Source organism: Hippopotamus amphibius, chromosome 9 (genome assembly GCF_030028045.1).
Source record: "Hippopotamus amphibius kiboko isolate mHipAmp2 chromosome 9, mHipAmp2.hap2, whole genome shotgun sequence".
Taxonomy (NCBI): Eukaryota; Metazoa; Chordata; class Mammalia; order Artiodactyla; family Hippopotamidae; genus Hippopotamus; species Hippopotamus amphibius.
Window position 1 is genome coordinate 2,421,247 of NC_080194.1, and position 14,407 is coordinate 2,435,653.

The following is a 14,407-nucleotide window of genomic DNA, read 5'->3' on the forward strand; positions in this document are numbered from 1 at the left end:
AGTATATATCTGGAAAAACCAAACACACTAATTTGAAAAGATCCATGCACCCCCATGTTCATAACAGCTCTATTTACAATAGCCAAGACATGGAAGCAGCCTAAGTGTCCATCAACAGATGAATGGATAAAGAGGAGGGGGTATATATATACAATGGAATACTACTCAGCCATAAAAAAGAATGAAATGTTGCCATCTGCAGCAACAAGGATGTATCTGGAGGGCATTACATTAAGTGAAATAAGTCAGACAGAGAAAGGCAAATACTGTGTGATATCACTTATATATGGAGCCTAAAAAATACAACAAAGTAGTGAATATGACAAAAAAGAAGCAGACACAGATGTAGAGGACAAACTAGTGGTTGCCATCGGGGGGGTTGGTAATACAGAGGTGGGGCAGTGGGAGGTACAGACTGTTAGGGGTAAGATAGGCTACAGGGATGTATTGTACAACATGGGGAATATATCCAGTATTCTGGAATAACTGTAAATGGAGTATAACCTTTAAAAATTGTATAAAAATTAAAAAAAAAATGAACACAAGTCTGGTGTGTGTGTTATTATTAGACCCACCATTTCATCCCAGTTATCCCTCAAGGCAGGTAGCATGATGCTTGGCAGGTAGTACGTGTACTGGGTTGAATAGAGTTCAACCCTCAAACTCATCCCCAGGACCTTACAATGTGAACTTATTTGGAAATAGGGTTTTGCAGATGGAAATAGGTTTTTTTCATTAAGTTAAAATGAGTTCATGCTGTATTAAGTTGGACTCTAAATCCTATGACTGGTGTCCTTATAAGGAGGGTGATTTGGAGACAGAGGTGACACACAGGGACGAAGGCCACGTGAAGATGGAGGTAGAGGTTGGAGAGGTTGACACGATGCAGCTACCAGTCAAGAAACTGCAAGACTTGCTGGAAAGCACCAGAAGCCAGGAGAGAAGCATGGGACAGATGCTCCTTCAGAGCTTCCAAAGGAACCAGCCATCGACACCTTGATGCTGGACTCCTGGCTTCCTGAACTGCGAGAGAGTAAATTTCCATTGTTTTGAGCCACCAAGTTTGTGATAATTTGTTATGACAGCTGTAGGAAATTAATATATTAGGTTTGTGAAAAACAAACACCAAAACTCTTGCTTAACTGATAAATCTCATGATAGCAACAGCTTTTTCTCAGTCTTGGCTGGGGGTGATGGGAGAGAGGGTACCAGCAGCTCATTGAATACTTAACCCCCTCAGCAGATGGGACGGATCCTCCTGGAGAGACATCAGGCAGAGTGGAAAGCTTCCTAGACTTCTAGTTTTTGGCTCGGTGACTACAATCTTTAGACTTTGGATAATTCTCTCCACCTCTGTGGACCTCAATTTTCCCATCCATAAAATGGGAGGGGAGTCAGGCTTGCTGGTCTTTAAGATAAAAACCTCTGATCCTTGTCCCAGATGGTACAGGAAAGGGCAGGGGAGAGCTCATTGAAGCAAAATGGAATGTATTGGCCGACGTCACTGAAAAGTCCAGGGGGAGTGGCTGGCTTTAGGTGCAGCTTGACCCAACAGCTCAAACAATGTCATCAAACAGATCCTGGTCTGGGCTCTTCTCCAAGGGTTGGCTTTGTTCTCAGGCTCCATGTGGTGGCAAATGGCTTCAAGCATTCCAGACCTTACACCATTCAGGTTTTTTTGTTTTTGTTTTTTAAACAGACTTTATTTTTTAGAGCAGTTTTAGGTTCCCAGTAAAACTGAGCAAAAGGTACAGAGATTTCCCATAACCCTCCTGCCCCACACATGCACAGCTCCTCCATTATCAACATCCCCCACCGGAGGGGTACCTTTGTACTACACTGATGCAACCCTGTCACCCAGAGTCCATAGTTTACATTAGGGTTCACTCTTGATGCTCTATATTCTATGAGTCTGGACAAATGTATAAGGACGTATCTACCATTATAGTATCATATAGAGTCATGTCACTGCCCTAAAACATCATTAAGGTTTATGTCTGGTGGGGAAAAAAAATCAGTTCCTCACAAGCCTTGAGGTTTACTCTGATTGGGCCAACTCAGGTCACATGACCACCCTTACCCCATCTTTGTGGCCAGGTGGATAAATCCAGCCTCTGGGCTTAAGCCCCACATAGCTGAACTCCAACCTTGGACCCAGACAAGGTGGTCTGCGAGTGGGAAAGCTTTGGTTCTGGAGATAACATTTAAGAGATGTTGCCAGAAGAAGGGGGATGGGTGCTGAACCGGCAAACTGCCAGTGTCCGCTGTGAGGGGCCTGTCCTGGGTGGGGAGAGGGTATCTGGAAGGCCGCATGGACCTCTTTCCTCCTCCTTCACTCCTGTGGTTCCACCTTGTTCAGTGCTCTCCCATGTTCACCCCTAACCTGGCTAACTTCCTGTTCTCAGGACTCACTGCAGACATCGCTTCCTTAGGGAGACCCTCCAATTAGATTAGGTCTCCCTGACATGCCGCTTTGATGCTGATGAGGTGTGACGAGAGTACACGCAGGAGGCATCCATTCCCTTTTTGGGTAAGAATGTCTTCATCTCGTTTTGGGAGAGCCCCCTCCTTGGCTCTTGCAGTCTTTGGGGGCCATCCATCCACTGCTTACTTTCCTCCAGCCAAAGTGTTACCAAAAGTAGGGGTCCGACTGCTTGTTGCTCTAAAGCCAATCAAGAGTCAAGGCTGGTGGAATGAAAAATGTATTTCCAAGGCCGGCAACCTGGAGGGGAGGGCAGACTCTGGTCCGAAGGTTGACTCCCCCCAGCTGACCATCAGTGGATAAGAGCTTCTGTAGACAGAGGGAGGGCGCTACCTGCAGAGACAGCACAGTCAGCTCTGATGGTCATCTAGAAAGGGGTTGTGCAGAGGTCTCTTCAGTGTCATCTTGATTAAGAACAGCTAGTCTTTAGTTCTGGGGTTGATTTGTTCCCATTTCTTTGAGGCCGGTTCTCAGAACTGTGGCAGATGTTGTCATGGCTACAGTCTGGTCATCATGTAGTTAACGTCTTCCACGTGGTGGGGGTTTCAGCACCTATATGACAGCTCAAAGGATAGGGCTCAGGATACTATCTATAGCCCTTGAAGAGAAACTAAATATCCTTGACTTTGCTTAATGACTAAACTATTATTATGTGGTCTTGTTTGGCTGTTTTCCTTTATTTCTATATTTTCTCCCTTCTCTGATTAAACTTATTCTTTGGCTAAAGTTTTTTCACAGACAAAAGGTAGGCTGAGGACATGGGGGACAAAGATCATAGGGTCCTGCTCCGTTTCAAGATGGGTGGGTATGACTCAGGCCAGACCACTGAGCCCATTGCTTACTTTTTCCTTCTCTGAAATGGAACAGAAACAACAATAAAACCTAAAGCTGGTTACAGTTGACTCACGGTGACAGCAATGCCCAGAAAGCCCATTTACCACTGCCTGCCACGGAGACCCTCAGAGGTCCTGCTGTCCTTCCCAACTTTGTCCTTCAGCGTTTTCCTTGGTTCTGTGAGCAATACTGAGCTCTTCCAATGGCCTCCTTTTTGCATAGGGTGGCTGGAGCCTGTATCTGTTGCTTGCAATCAGAGAACCCTAGATGCTACTGCGGGCATTTCCTTCTGTCCAAGAGGAGGGGTCTGGACAGGAATAGGCCAGCTCCCGGGGAATTAATCTAGCCATCATAACCTCACTTCTCCCCAGGTGCTGGGGTTCCAAGAACAGGGTGGGAGGAAGGAAAGGGCAGGGCAGCAGGAAGTGTAGACCAGGATGTGTTTGCAAACACTGGTGTGTTTGCAGAATGGCTGCCAGCAGGCAGACGTAGGTCAGTGTTGGCTGTTTCCTCCGGTTCTTTGCTGTGAGCCTGGCAGGTGGACCATAGTGATGGTCGGGTGGGCTGGGGTGGGTACGTGGGAATTTGAAATTGGTTTAATTTAACAGATATCTTCTGATTGCCCGTTCTGCTCGACACCCCCACCCCCGGTCCTTGCCTCTCTGCTGGGTTCACTGAGAACCACTGTTAAGTCAGCAAGCACTGAAGTTTGGTTTCAGCCTTCCAACTCAGCCAAACGCTTCTATTTAATCTGGGCTCCAGCCTTTGGCAGGTCAAAGAGTAGTGGCATGCCCATTTTCATGTCATTCTTGACATCCCTGAAATTGTGCAAGGTCGATGATCCTGTGGTCAGGAGAGGGACATCACATTTAACCAGTGTACCCACAGCAGAAGTACAAACAAGGCACGTCGTTTAGATTATTACTAATATTCGAACATTTGCAAACATAGGTAAGCATTTTAGAGGTAACCCAAACTGAAAATTCTTTTGCACTTTATATATTGAGATTATTTCAATCGGCTGGGGAATATACATATATTTATTATTCCAAGGTAAGATGGTACAATAATTAAGGATAATTAATTATTATAAATAATACTGTTATTATTATTAAAACTGTTACTTTTGTGTGCAAAATAATTGTCAAGTTTCAAATATTTGAATAAGTAGGAAAATAGACTGATGGTTCATATGAATATTAAGAGAGGGGGTGTTAGCGAGATAACTTTAGGAAGAACATTTTATTCTTTTGGAACCAACACATATTTATACAAATTTAAATGAGTACTAGGAAGGATAATAGAGATTCAGTTATCTTTTATAATTCCAGAATTTTTTGGCAGAATAGCATTTCTGACGTTAAATGAAATAACTTTTAAGAACCGTATTTAATTTGTAGTTATTTAATTCCATTTCGATTATTAACCTTTCAGTCTTTCAAGAAAATGTCTATTTGAGAATTATTCATATCTTGTGGGAACAATTAAAAGCAAAATGTCTGTTTTGCCACCTCAAAATTTTACAAGGAAGAAAAATTCTTATATAGGTACAGCAAAATCCATGATAAATTAACTTCCACTCAGACATATGAAGAATATGAAAACTGAAGGAAAATGGAAAAATGAAGAGGTATCTTGCACTTTTGTAAGTCCAAATATCTTATTTTCTCACTAGCCTCTGTTGAAACTAAGACGATACTTAGTGTGGCAAATGTGCAGTATATAATTGGGAGAGCTGATTACAGAGAAAGTAGAATTCCTGCACATAATGGTCAGTTTCTTTAAAGTTAGGTTTATTGAGGTATACATTACATACAGAAAAATGGATATTTTAGGTGCGAAGTTTTGTGAATTTTGACAAAGGTATACACTTGGGTAACCACCACAATAATCAGGATAGAGAATAGTTCTAACACCCCCAAGAGTTCCTTCTGGTCATCAGTGAACTTATTTCTGTCCCTATCGTTTTGGTTTTTCCAGAACGTCATATAAAAGGAATCAGATGGTATACAGCCTTTGGGGTCTGATGGCTTTCACTTAGCATAATGCTTTTAAGATTCATCTATGTTGCATGTACCTTAATTTATCTAGTCACCAGCTGATGGTTGTTTCCAGTTTTGGCGGGGGGTTGGGGCGGGGGACTATGAAAAAAGCTGCTGTGAACATTTGTGTATGAACACCAAGAGGGGGAAGCAGGGGAGAGGGTTGGGGTGGGATGAATAGGGAGATTGGGATTACCATATATATATATTAATATGTATAAAATAGGTGACTAGTAAGAAAAAATATCAAATTGTACACTTAAAAAAATTTGTATACAGGTCTTTGTTAGAGGTCTGTTTTCATTTCTCTTGGGGAAACACCTAGGAGTGGGATCGTTAGGTCTTATGGCAAGTATATTTTAACTTTCTAAGAGCCATGTTTGCCAAAATGGCTGTACCCACCAGAAATGTATGAGAGTTCCAGGTGTTTTGCATTCTTACCGGTGCTTGGTATTGTCAATTTATAATTTTTATCCATTCTAATAGGCATGTAGTGATAGCTTATCGTGGTTTTAATTTGCATTAAATTAAATGGTTAATGGCTAGTGATATTGCCTTTTTATGTACCTATGTGCTATTCATATTTCTTCTTTGGTGAAATGTCTGTTCTCATGTTTTGCCCATTTCTTAGTTTGTTTGCTTTTCGTTATTGAGTTGTGAGAGTTCTTTGTATATCTAGATAAAATCCTTTATCAGATATATGCACAAAAATATTTTCCTTCAGTCTTTGGCTTGTCTTTACAGTCTCTTAACATCTTTGGAAGTGCAGATGTTTTGAAATTTGATGGCAGGTGGCTTCTTAACCACTGAGCCACCAGGGAAGTCCCTAATTTTTTTCTTTTAAGATTTGTGCTTTTGTATCTGATTCAAAAAACCTTTGCCTAACTTAAGATCACACATATTTTCTCCTATGTTTTCTTCCAGGGGTTTTATGGTTTAGGTTTTCTGTTGAAATCTGTGATCCATTTTGAGTTAATTTTTAAGGTGGTGAGAGGTGTGACTCAAGATTCTTCTAATTTTTTTATATAGGTATGTTGGAATGTCCCGGCACCATTTGTTGAAAATATGTTCTTTCTCCTTTGAATTACCTTGGACACCTATGTTGAAAACCAATTGACTGTATATATATAAGGGGTTTATTTCTGAGCTCTATTTTACTCTCTATCTCTATCTCTATCTCTATCTCTGTCTATCTCTATCTCTCTCTCTTCCTATATCTATATCTATCTCCATCCTTTCACTGTAAATAATTATAATAAATAAATGAAATAAGCTTATTTTTTAGCTTTACGTTAAGTTCTGAAGTCAGGTACTGTGAGCTCACCAACTTTGTCTTCTTTTTAGGTAGTACTTTGGCTAGCCTAGGTCCCTTGCTCTTCCATATAAATTTTAGAACTGCCAATTTCTAGAAAAAAAATACTTGCTGGGGCTCTTCTGAGATTGTATTCAGTACATAGATCAATTTGGGGAGAGTTGATTTGTGCCATGAACACACGTCTCTGTATTTATTTGGGTTTTTGTCTCATCAATATTTTATAGCTTTTAGCATACAAACCTTGAACATATTTTGTTAAATTTATCCCTGATTACTTCAGGCTTTCTGTTCCTACTGTAAAACATACTTAAAAAAATCTCAAATTCCACATGTTTATTTCTGTGTATAGAATACAATTGATTTTTGTACATTGATCGTGTATTCTGCAACCTTGCTTAACTCACTTATAAGCTCTAATAGCTTTTAAAAACAGCTTTATTGAGATATAAATCACACATCATACCATTTACCCACTTAAAGTATACAATTCCATGGCTTTCAGTATATTCACAGAATTGTGCAACCATCACCACAATCATTTTAGAATATTTTCATCACCCAAGTATGTACCTTCATATCTCTCAACAGTCACTTCTCATTTCCCCCATGCCCCTTAGTCCTAGAAAATAGTAATCTACCTTCTGTCTGTATAGATTTGCCTATACTAGACATTTCATCTAAATGAATTCATACAATATGTGGTCTTTTGTGACTGGCTTCTTTTACTGAACATAATGTTTTCAAAGTTCATTCATGTTTTAGCGTGTATCAGTGTGTGATCCTTTTTACGGCTGTGTATTAGAGGAGAAAAGAAAAAAATATATATATAAAAGGAGATTTGTTATGAGGAATTAACTCATGCAATTACAGGGGCTGAGCAGTCCCATGATTTGCCATCTGCAAGCTGTGGACCCAGGAAAGCCAGTGGTGTAATTCAGTCGGAGTCAGAAGGCCTGAGAATCAGAAGAGCTGATGGCGTAAATCCCAGTCTGAGGGCAGGAGAAGATGACATGGCTCAGCTCAAGCAGTGGGGTGGAAAATAAAAAGGAGGGAGTGAGGGCAAATTCCTTCTTTCTTTACCTCTTGTTCTATTCAGGCCCTCATGGATTGGATGACCCTCACCCACATTGGGGAGGGCTATCTATTTTACTGAGTCTGGCAATTCAAATGCTCATCTCACCTGGAAACATCTTCACAGACACACCTAGAAATAATGTTGATCTGGGCACTTGCGGCCAGTCAAGTTGACGTAAAATGAACCATCACAGGCTGAATAATATTCCATTGTATGAGAATGCCACATTTTATTTATCCGTTCATCAGTTAATGGACATTGTGTTGTTTCCACTTTTGGGGTGCTCTAAATAACGCTGCTATGAAAGGTCGTGTTCAGGTTTTTGTGCGGACATACGTTTCAGTCTCTGCAGTTATTGCGTGGGATGTTCTATGTAATTGGTTATATCTAGCTGGTATACAGTGTCAAGTCCTGTGTTTATTAATTATCTGCTCATTGTGGCTGTATTCATTATTGACAGTGGGATGTTGACGTCTCCAACTAGTATTGTAGAACTGATGTTATGGACTGACGTTTGTGTTCCCCCCACCCCCTAAATTCATACTTTGAAACTCTAACCCTGCAATGTGGCTGTATTTGGAGACAGGGCCTCTAAGGAAGTAATTAAGGTTAAATGAGGTAATGAGGATAGGGCCCTGATATGATAGGTTTAGTGTCCTTGTAGGAAGAGACACCAGAGAGCTCTCTTTCTCTTTGCATGCACATGAAGAAGAAATCACGTGAGCACACAGCAAGACGGCAGCTGCCAACAAGCCAAGAGAAGACACCTTGGAATGAAACCTACTTTGCTGGCACCTTGATCTTGCACTTCCCAGCCTCCAGAACTGTGAGAAATAAGTTTCTGTGGTTTAAGCCACCCAGTCTGGGGCATTTTGTAATAGCAGTCTGAGCAGACTAATACAACTGTTTCTCCCTTTCATTCTGTTAGTTTTGCCACATATATCTTGGGGGTTTGTTCTTAGCTGCATATATGTTTATAATTGTCATATTTTCATGATGGATTGACTCTTTTATCAATATGTCCTTCTTTGTCTCTTGTAAGTTTTTGTCTTGAAGTCTATTTTGTATGATATTAATATAACGGCTCCAGCTGTATTTCACTTACAATTTGTATGGAATATCTTTTTCTATCATTTTACTTTCCATCTACTTGTGTCTTTAGATCTAAAGTGAGTCTCTGATAGCACAGAGGGCATGATGTTCTTTTTTTTAAATCCATTTTTCCAATCTTGGCTTTTTAATTGGAGAGCTTAATCTATTTACATTTAAAGTAATTACTGTAAGAAAAGACTTCTGTCATTTTGCTATCTGTTTTCCATGTGTCATACATCTTTTTTGTTCTTCAATTCTTCCTCTATTGCCTTCTTTTGTGAGTAGTTGATTTTTATTCTAGTGTGTTATTTTGGTTCCCTTCTTTTTTTCTTTTTCTGTACATATTTTCAGTTTTTCATGTGTTTACCCTGGGGATTACAATTAAAACCTTACTAAATCTACACTAAATTTAAGCACCTAAACTAAATGCCATTTTAGTATCAACCGTATACAAGGACTCTGCACTTTTTTTTAAAATAAATTTATTTTATTTATTTATTTATTTATTTATTTATTTATTTATTTATTTATTTATATTTTTTTGGGGGGGTACACCAGGTTCAATCATCTGTTTTTATACACATATCCCAGGACTCTGCACTTTTAAATACTGAATGCATTCAAGAATAGTTTGTTGCTGAGCCAATATACCTGCTGTGTGTTTGGATATGGGAGGGGAGATAAAGGAAGAAATAAAGGATGACCCTTAGAATTGCAAAATGAGAGTCAATGAGATAATAGGTGGGAAATATACACTGGTTAAAAAAGAACACATGACAGAAAGAGAGAATGTGGAGAAGTTACCTTGTACCACTTGAGAATCTAAAAGTATGGAGTGGAAATAAATAATTAATAAAGATTGGAGTTATATATATATAAAAGAACTCTGCACTTTTATAGCTCCATCCCCTTTCCTTTATGTTGTTATTGTCACTAATTACATCTTTATACATTGAATGCCCATTAACATAGATTTACACTTATTGTTTTATACATTTGTCTTTTGGCTCTTATAGGAAAAGAGAGATTACAAATGAAAAATGCAAAAATACTGGCTTTTATATTTACCTATGCAGCTACCTTTACTGTTCTTTTGTATTTATTTATTTATGGCTTTGAGTCTGGCATCTTTTCAGCCTAATTAACTCCCTTTAGCATTTGTTGTAAGGTAGGTCTAGTGGCAAACTCCCTCAGTATTTACCTGGGAATATCTTAATTTTTTCTTTATTTTTAAAAAATATTTATTTGGTTACACTGGGTCTTAGTTGCAGCATGCAGACTCCTGAGTTGTGGCATGTGAACTCTTAGTTGCAGCATGCATGTGGGATCTAGTTCCCTGACCAGAGATCGAACCCAGGCCCCCTGCATTGGGAGCTCAGAGTCTTAACCACTGCACCAACACAGAAGTCCCTTTTTTCATTTTTGAGGGACGGTTTTGCTGGACATAAAACTCTTGGTTGACAGTTTTTATTTCAGCACTTCAAATGTTATCTCACTGCTTTCTGGCCACCATGGTTTATAAAGGGAAATCAGTTGTTAACTTTATGGGGAATCCTTTGTATGTAATGAGTTGTTTCTGTTTTGCTGCTTTCAAGAGTCTATCTTTGTCTTAGCTTTTTTTTTTAAAGAACTTTTGTTGAGATACAGTTGACATACAATAAACGCATATATTTAAAGTGTACAATTTGATATTTTTTTCTTATTAGTAATGTATATATGGCAATCCCAATCTCCCAATTCATTTACCTGCCCCCCCCACCCCCCTCCCCCTGCTTTCCCCACTTGGTGTCCATATGGTTGTTCTCTACATCTGGGTCTCTATTTCTGCCTTGCAAACCGGTTGATTTGTATTATTTTTCTATATTCCACATATATGTGTTAATATACATTTGTTTTTCTCTTTCTGATTCACTTCATTCTGTAAGACAGTCTCTAGGTCCATTCATGTCTCTACAAATGTCCCAATTTCATTCCTTTTTACAGCTGAGTAATATTCCATTGTGTACATGTACCACATCTTTTTTATCCATTCATCTGTTGATGGGCATTTAGGTTGCTTCCATGTCCTGGCTATTGTAAATAGTGCTGCAATGAACACTGGAGTGCATGTCTCTTTTTGAATGATGGTGTTCTCTGGGTATATGCCCAGCAGTGGGATTGCTGGGTCATATGGTAGTTCTATTTTCAGTTTTGCAAGGAACCTCCCTACTCTTCTCCACAGTGGCTGTATCCATTTACACTCCCACCAACAGTGCAAGAGGGTTCCCTTTTCTCCACACCCTCTCCAGCATTTACTGTTTGTAGATTTTCTGATGATGCCCATTCTAACCAGTGTGAGGTGATACCTCATAGTAGTTTTGATTTGCATTTCTCTCATAATTAGTGATGTTGAGCTGCTTTTCATGTGTCTCTTGGCCAGCTATATGTCTTCTTTGGAGAAATGCCTATTTAGGTCTTCTGCCCATTTTTTGATTGGGTTGTTTATTTTTTTGATATTGAGCTGGATAAACTGTTTATATATTTCGGAGATTCATCCTTTGTCTGTTGCTTCATTGGCAAGTATTTTCTCCCATTCTGAGGGTTGTCTTCTTGTCTTGTTTATGGTTTCTTTCGCTGTGCAAAAGCTTTTAACTTTCATAAGGTCCCATTTGTTTATTCTTGATTTTATTTCCATTATTCTAGGAGGTGGGTCAAAAAGGATCTTGCTTTGATGTATGTCATAGAGTGTTCTTCCTATATTTTCCTGTAGGAGTTTTATAGTGTCTGGCCTTACATTTAGGTCTTTAATCCATTTGGAGTTTATTTTTGTGTATGATGTTAGGAAGTGTTCTAATTTCATTCTTTTACATGTAGCTGTCCAGTTTTCCCAGTACCACTTATTGAAGGGGCTGCCTTTTCTCCATTGTATATCCTTGCCTCCTTTGTCATAGATTAGTTGACTGTAGTTTATCTCTGGGCTTTCTATCCTGTTCCATTGATCTATATTTCTGTTTTTGTGCCAGTGCCATACTGTCTTGATCACTGTAGCCTTGTAGTATAGCCTGAAGTCAGGAAGCCTGATTCCACCAACTCCGTCTCTCCTTCTCAAGATTGCTTTGGCTATTTGGGGTCTTTTGCGTTTCCATACAAATCGTAAAATTTCTTTTTCTAGTTCTATGAAAAACGCCATTGGTAATTTGATCGGGATTGCATTGAATTTGTAAATTGCTTTTGGTAATATAGTCATTTTCACAATGTTGATTCTTCTAATCCAAGAACATGGTATGTCCCTCCATCTGTTTGTGTCGTCTTTGATTTCTTTCATTAGTGTCTTATAGTTTTCTGAGTACAGGTCTTTCACCTCCTTGGTTAGGTTTATTCCTAGGTATTTTATTCTTTTTGTTGCAATGGTGAATGGGATTGTTTCCTTAATTTCTCTTTCTTATCTTTCATTGTTAGTGTATAGAAATGCAAGAGATTTCTGTGTGTTAATTTTGTATCCTGCAACTTTACCAAATTCATTGATTAGCTCAAGTAGTTTTCTGGTGGCATCTTTAGGATTTTCTAGATATAGTATCATGTCATCTGCGAACAGTGACAGTTTGACTTCTTTTCCAATTTGGATTCCTTTTATTTCTTTTTCTTCTCTGATTGCTGTGGCAAGGACTTTCAAAACGATGTTGGATAGTAGTGGTGAGAGTGGACATCCTTGTCTTGTTCCTGATCTTAGAGGGATTGCTTGCAGTTTTTCACCATTGAGAATGATGTTTGCTGTGGGTTTGTCATATATGGCCTTTATTATGTTGAGGTAGTTTCCCTCTATGCTCACCTTCTGGAGAGTTTTTATCATAAATGGGTGTTGAATTTTGGCAAAAGCTTTTTCTGCATCTATTGAGATGATCGTGTGGTTTTTATCCTTCCATTTGTTAATATGGTGTATCACATTGATTGGTTTGTGTATATTGAAGAATCCTTGCATTCCAGGGATAAACCCCACTTGATCATGGTGTATGATCCTTTTAATGTGTTGTTGGATTCTATTGGCTAGTATTTTGTTGAGGATTTTTGCATCTAAATTCATCAGTAATATTGGTCTGTAGTTTTCTTTTTTTGTAGTATCTTTGTCTGGTTTTGGTATCAGGGTGATGGTGGCTTCATAAAATGAGTTTGGGAGTGTTCCTTCCTCTGCAATGTTTTGGAAGAGTTTGAGAAGGATGGGTGTTAGCTCTTCTCTAAATGTTTGATAAAATTCACCTGTGAATCCATCTGGTCCTGGACTTTTGTTTGTTGGAAGATTTTTAATCACAGTTTCAGTTTCGTTACTTATGATTGGTCTGTTCATATTTTCTATGTCTTCCTGATTCAGTCTTGGAAGGTTATACTTTTCTAAGAATCTGTCCATTTCCCCCAGGTTGTCCATTTTTTTGGCATATAGTTGCTTGTAGTAATCTCTTATGGTGCTTTTTATTTCTGTGGTGTCCATTGTAACTTCTCCTGTTTCATTTCTGATTTTATTGATTTGAGTCCTCTCCCTCTTTTTCTTGATAAGTCTTGCTAGAAGTTTATCGATTTTATTTATCTTCTCAAAGAAACAGCTTTTAGTTTTATTGATTTTTGCTATTGTTTTCTTTGTTTCTATTTCATTTATTTCTGCTCTGATCTTTATGATTTCTCTCCATCTACTAACTTTGGGTTTTGTTTGCTCTTCTTTCTCTAGTTTCTTTAGGTGTAAAGCTAAATTGTTTATCTGGGATTTTTCTTGTTTCTTGAGGTAGGATTGTATTGCTATAAACTTTCCTCTTAGAACTGCCTTTGCTGCATCCCATTGGTTTTGGATCATTGTGTTTTCATTGTCATTTGTCTCTAGGTATTTTTAGATTTCCTCTTTGATTTCTTCAGTGATCTCTTGGTTACTTAGTAGCGTATTGTTTAGCCTCCATGTGTTTGTGTTTTTTTAACTTTTTTTTTCCAGTAATTGATTTCTAATCTCATAGCGCTGTGGTTGGAAAAGATGCTTGATATGATTTCAATTTTCTTAAATTTACCAAGGCTTGATTTGTGACCCAAAATGTGATCTATCCTGGAGAATGTTCCATGTGCACTTGAGAAGAACATGTAATCTGCTGTTTTTGGATGTAATGTCCTATAGATATCTATTAAATCTAGCTGGTTTATTATGTCATTTAAAGCTTCTTGTGTTTCCTTATTAATTTTCTGTGTGGATGATCTGTCCATTGGTGTAAGTGGGGTGTTAAAGTCCCCCACTATGATTGTGTTGCTGTTGATTTCCTCTTTCATAGTGGTTAGCATTTGCCTTATGTATTGAGGTGCTCCTATATTGGGTGCATATATATTTATAGTTGTTATCTCCTCTTCTTGGATGGATCCCTTGATCTTTATGTAGTGTCCTTTCTTATCTCTTGTAACATTTTTTATTTTAAAGTCTATTTTATCTGATATGAGTATTGCTACTCCAGCTTTCTTTTGGTTTCCATTTTCATGGAATATCTTTTTCCATCCCCTCACTTTCCGTCTGTATGTGTGCCTAGGTCTGCAGTGGGTCTCTTGTAGACAGCATATATATGGGT